Below are 6818 nucleotides of genomic sequence, written 5' to 3' on the forward strand. Positions count from 1 at the left end.
ACTTATTTTGGCAGATGGGAGAGGAGCTCTCAATCCAAAAGGCCTCGAGTTTTACAACAATCTCATCAATGACCTACTAAAGCATGGTCAGTTTGATTTGTTGTTATCCTTGAGCTTGTTTGATATATGAATTTTCTGAGTTACGAACAAGGAGAAATTCTCCAAATTATACTTCTTGTATTGTATGAAGGTACAATAAGGTGGCATAACAGATTGACCATAGGAACCATCTGTAGGGCACATTTGGTTTGCGTTGAGGGTCGGAATTGAAATCGAATGGCCATATCTCCCAATACATTTGGTTTGTAACTGGAATAGGAATCGAAATTCAAATCAGAATGGGCTTTGAATATTAGAGAATAGTAGAGATTGGATTTTGGGGGATTGGGACTTTGTATTCCCCCCGGAAATGGAAAGAAAATGGAAGTCCTCCCAGCCAAATAGTTGAAATGAAAATCGCTCATTTCTATTCCCATTCCAGAGCCAAACTCCTCTCAACCAAACATGCCTAGAGTACCGAATCAAGTTATCAGCTGCCCTTTAATGTATTGAGCCTCTACATGAATGGTAGAACATGAACTTCCTGATAGACTAGCTGCATCATTCAACAGTCATCTTTTACCTTTGAAGGAGAGGATCATCAAAGAAATCAATTTAGAAGGATGCCTAATTTTTCCAAGCTGGTATTAATTTATGAATTGAGGTAAGATCCGTAAATTTAAAGACCAACTGTTAACCTGACATCAATTCTCTTAACTGATTCTAATTTCCTGGCAATGGTAACTTCCGTCAAGAGAGGATTTTCATGAAACTTAGAAGTTGAGTGACCCATTGAAATAAGGTAATCTACCACAAGCTTACATTAAAAACAGAGGATAAACATCATTTTGGCTCACTGAAAGGAAGGGTAAAAATGACACCAAGAAATTACTGGGTTCTTAGCATCATGTGAAAACTATCTCAAGCCATATGCATCGCTATGCGGGATCAAGACTTCATATCATTTCTGAAAGTACAAATGTTATGCACCATGTTTAGCATGACACAAAGTTTTAATTGTGCTCACATGAAGAGCTCAATGTCTTTGCAATACAATTATTGCATAAATCTTTTCCTTTTCTCAGTTTTTTTTTTTTTTTTTCTTTTGAATGAACTAGGAATTCAGCCACATGTTACTCTCTATCATCTAGATCTTCCCCAAGTACTTCAAGATGAGTATGGAGGATGGTTGAGTGCTAAGATAGTGTAATCTTTTCACTTCTCAATACTTCTTGTAGCTTTTCTTCCAAATACTCATGATCTAACCTTTGAGGACATAAAAATGTTATTCAGGGATGATTTCACAGCGTATGCAGATGTGTGCTTTAGGGAATTTGGTGACAGAGTTTCCCACTGGACCACCATTACTGAACCAAATGTTATCGCAATTGCTTCATATGACACTGGAACATTCCCACCCGGTCGATGTTCTTATCCATTTGGCATCAATTGCATGGCTGGCAATTCCACCACAGAGCCATACATCGCAGTTCACAACATCCTATTAGCACATGCATCAGCTGTCAAACTATATTGGACTAAATATCAAGTGAGCCATTTTATTCAAATCACTGCTTACATTTGTGCAATTATATGTGGATATATGCTTTAATGACTTTCCAAGGGGCTATGTTCGCATCGTAATGCATGTATCTTAAGGTAGAAAAGTGGAAGTGCGGAGGAATGCTTTGTTGCCATTAGGATATTTGTCAAGTATATACAGTTGCAAAGAGATTATGCCCTATGGGAAATATTTGTGCTAAATATGTATGTATAGGGTTATGCACAGACTCTACCTGTACAATCCACATGCCGTGCTTGTGACAGGGTTAGAGGTGCATATTTGTGGATAACACAAGCACTGTATTGGTTATAAGTAGAATAACCTACTAGTATGAATATCAGATTGAGCTGCAACAAACTATAAATCATTATTTATCAGTTTGAATTCACCATCTCTCTCAGCATCTCTTTGATAGTCATTGACAATTTCCAACACTTTGGTCATCAGCTCTACAGAAAATGCTCAACTGTAGAAATGTTGAATTTGGTACCATATGGAATGCATCATATCTCACATCAAAAAATGCTCTGATGCCTATATATCTCACAAGAAATGCTTCAGTCATTGAGATGCCAATCCTAATCTAAAGTAATCTGCAATGATAAGACTTGAAGACATCTGCTTGTTGGGCATGAATTGCAAGGCTTAACAATGTCCATTAACCCCAAACATAAGTATCAAGCCTGAAGTCCTTTTTTATTTGGTCGGGTATGTGTTTTCACCCTTTGGTAATACATTAAAATTCCCCATCATCACCACCTCTCTTGAAATTCCCTCACAGCTTTCACCAACATTTTCTACGGTCTTCTTCTCCTTCAATCTTATGAATTAGTTGCTTAAAATTCTTATCATCTCTCTCTCTCTCTCTCTCTCAGAAAACACATTCAGATTATGTAGAATATTACCTTTAATTTTTACCTCATTCTGATATGGGACAAAATTTCCATTTTGTTTGAAGAACATGTCCATGTTAATTATCGGTCAGAGTTACACCATACACAAGCTTTAGATCGAGAAGGAAGAGGCAGTCTATTGCTAACATCCTTAAATGCAGGCTATACAAAATGGCTGGATAGGCTTGAATGTATACAGCTTTTGGTCTTATCCATTTACAAACTCAACAGCAGATATTGAAGCAGCCCAAAGAGCATTAGACTTCATGATAGGCTGGTAGGTGCAAGGCATACATACTACCTACATAGTATTGATGCAAGCAGCTGACCTCATGGCATCCACTTCAGGATTATGAATCCCTGGTGTTTGGGGACTACCCTGAAGTCATGAAGAAGAATGCTGGCTCAAGGCTCCCACTCTTCACCAAAAACCAGTCCAGACAAGTGAAGGGTTCATTTGACTTCATTGGTCTGAATCACTATTTTTCAGAATATGTCAAAGACAACTCCAATGGTTCCAGGACAGGTCCTAGAGACTTTAATGCAGATATGTTTGTTAAATTCACAGGTTTGTTTCCTTTTCACTGTTAATAAGTTGATAGAAGCAGTATCTGATCTCTAACCAATGGCTGATAATGCATTGCAGTTTCTAAGAACATAACACCCATTCCACAGGTAAAAACGACATTGCTTCTTTTGCTGAGTGCTGGTCATCAATTTATTGCTTGAAATGGCTAACTTTTTTGAAATCAGCTTATTCCAATGGGCGCACCAACAGATCCAAGAGGGCTGCAATATATGTTGGAGTACTTCAAAGATGCCTATGAAAATCCTCCTATTTATATCCAAGAAAATGGTCAGTGCAGCTTCACAAATAGTAGCTTCAATTTTCTTACTCAAACAATCATGTTGGTGAGACCAGCACTAGCCTCAGAATTCCCTATATTTGGCAAAACACAAATGAGAAGAGAAAGCCACTGTCAATATATATATATATATATATATATATATATATATATATATATATATATTATATATATATATATATATATATATATATATATACACTTCAAAAAAGATAAGTATTTTCATATGCTTCTCTTGTTCTGTGGTCACTGAGCACCTTTAAACATCTCTCCAAGATATTTTGGAAACCAGCCATCTGAGAGCTACATGTCTCCGAGGAACAAATGACAAAATTATTATTCTTGGATGCTAAGATGCACTCTTGTTAGTGTTTGTACCCCTTAAGTGACAGATATAGCATTCAAATGTTTAATGAATTTGTCTGCAACTTTGCATTTTGTCCACCAGGTTATGGACTGGGAGTATTTAACAGCACTCTCCATGACACTGCCAGGATAGATTTCTTGAGTGGTTTCATAGGAAGTACATTAGATGCTATCAGGTAATGCTGTTATGTAGGTCAAAAACACTACAAGCCACCAAATCCAAGAAATAAGAAAGTTTGTGCCATACACCTTTTAACAACCTGGTTCTCTTCTGCAGGAATGGATCAGATGTGAGAGGATATTTTGTGTGGTCATTCTTAGATGTATTTGAGTTCTTGGCAGGGTATTCATCATGCTTTGGACTCTACTATGTGGATTTTGAGGATGAGAAGCGTGAAAGGATACCGAAGCTATCTGCATTTTGGTACTCCAACTTCCTCAAGAAGAAGAATGACATCAAAATAGAAAGGACTGGTGTCAATGCCAAATATAATGCTCAACAATGAGCTTTCTTCAGGTTATCTTCTGTTGGAGTGGAAATGGTGCAAAACAGAATTCAATGCATATAGTGGCTATTTGATGTGCACTCCATAAATGGCTTGATCCTTTGAAGGTTATGAGAATAATAAGGCACCCTAGGAAAAGAAATTTATGATCCTATTGCATGCTGTGCTTCAGTAAGCTATATTAGTTTTCATGTGATGGCATTTGAGCTATGAGTGGATTTTTTCTGTTTATAATTTTGAGAGAATTTTTTTCCATTATAATTACATACAAGTTATTCATGTTAAAAAAATGAACTTTTCCTCCTGGTAGCTAGAATATTTTTATTGATTGATTCGTTAAACATTAAGAATTATTTGGGAAAGCATAAAAATTGATGGAATTGAAGAAAAATATAAAAAATATAGTGTTCGTAAAGAATGGGAAACAAAGATCACATACACAAATCCAGTTTTTTGGATTGAGAAATTTTTTGTACATCACTTGCGATGTAGAAAATCTAATATGGAGTATACCACTTTCTCCGATTGGATTACAGTCATTCCTTTCCGACGTACATTTAATGTCTGTAGATTGATGTTTTTGTTTAAAAATTTTATATGATGAAAATGTCCTTCATGACTTCTTGATACTTTATATGACTTCGTATTATATGATTTTTTTGTGAATATATATGACTTTCTATGAATATATATGACTTCCTGTCATATGACTTCGTGTGAATATGGTATGACTTTCTGCGAATATATATGACTTTTTGTGATTTTTTGTGAATATATATAATTTTTTATAAATATATCTGATTTTCTATCAATCTATATAATTTTTTGTGGATATATATGATTTTCTGTGAATATATATATGATTTTTTGTGAACATATATATATCCACAGAATGTCATATGAACATATATGACTTTCTGTGAATATATATATTCAGTGAATATATATGATTTTTTATGAATATATATAATTTTTTATCAATATATATGATTTTTTATAAATATATATAATTTTTTGTGAACATATATAATTTTTTGTAAACATATATATATATATATATATTTATATTTATAGAAAGTCATGTGATTCTTATGAATGTATATAAATATTTATAAAAAATTATATATATTCATAAAAAATTATATATGTTCACAGAAAGTCATATATATTCATAAAAAAATTATATATATTTATAAGAAGCCAAATATATTTACAGAAAGTCATATATATATATATATATATATATATATATATATATATATATATATATATATATATATATATATGTGTGTTCATAAAAATCACAGGAAGTCGTATATATTCACAAGAAGTCAATCACAGAAAGTCATAGAAAATTTTTTGTGAAGGGATGTCATAATTTTGGATAAAGATATTTTTGTCATGTAAATGAAAATATCAATCTACAGTCATTAAATGTGTGTCAGAAAGCGATGGCTATATGATTCAATTGAAAGAAATAGTATATTCCACATCGAATTTTTTTCATCACAGGTAGTGTACAAAGAATTACTCTTTTGGATTTCATCTTCGGAAACCAACCTCAACTTCACCTTTCTGACGTGCTGAAAACATGGTATGTTAATGCTCAGATAATGGGATACTTTTCTGACTGCTATTTAACTCCCAAATTAAAGAGAGAACAGAATAAAAGTATCATGCATTTTTTTTACTTTATTTTTCTTCTTCTGCCTTCGAGTTAAATGGAAGCACTGAGCACTATTCTATTGGAACCCAACGCACTTGTACAGTTTTTTGAAAGATCACTTCACATTGCCAAGTGTACAAGTAGGAAATCTTTCACACGAAGCTATTGGATCTCTTAGCTAAGCCATTTGCTAACCTATCATAACAATCTATTGCAAGACTTTAACCATAGTTAACCACTGAAGCATGGCACCTTAATTTGAGTTTGCACCCCAGGAAAGACTCCGAAGAAGAAGAAGAAGAAGAAGAAGAAAACTAGACATAGCAGAAAGACGATGAGAAATTGAATACTGATGAAAATACATAACTTTGGATCATAATATGGCACAGACAACGAGGTAGACATACTGAAAACAAATTTCTCTCTGTTTGTTTTACTAATTCATTTTAGTTCTAAATATAATTTTGCCATACGGAGAGGTCTATAACCATGATAGATGGCGCATGGACTAGTTGACATATCTAACTTGTACCATGTCCCACAACATCCTTCAACATACATTTTTTTGGCGTTATGCTTAATATACCATAAGCACCCAAAACTTTGGCCCTTTAGAATGCCAATACTGAAAATTAGAAACCATAAACAATATATCTTGCTAATATTGCTAGACCTAGTCATTCTAGCCATGGAAACAGCACAGAATGAGCACAACATTGTCAAATACAGCTATGGAATCACTCCATCATTGATGATCCAGCACTCATTGTCATTCAATGAGCGAGATAACCGTAATCACCTATTCTGGATTATATGGACTGCGTATACTCAGATGACAATTAACTTAGATTATTGTCTTATCATGAGCCTTGACAATTCCCAACCGATAAAGAGAACAGCTAGCCCCCAATGACAAAG

The 6818-nt window shown here is 34.1% G+C and overlaps 1 pseudogene; it reads left to right on the top strand.

Annotated features, from left to right (window-relative positions):
- LOC140858003 (beta-glucosidase 22-like) overlaps positions 1-4413 on the top strand; it is a 72066-nt pseudogene extending 67653 nt beyond the window's left edge.
- Positions 4414-6818: the final 2405 nt, after the last annotated feature.

The sequence above is a fragment of the Elaeis guineensis genome, chromosome 5 (assembly GCF_000442705.2).
Source record: "Elaeis guineensis isolate ETL-2024a chromosome 5, EG11, whole genome shotgun sequence".
Lineage (NCBI taxonomy): Eukaryota > Viridiplantae > Streptophyta > Magnoliopsida > Arecales > Arecaceae > Elaeis > Elaeis guineensis.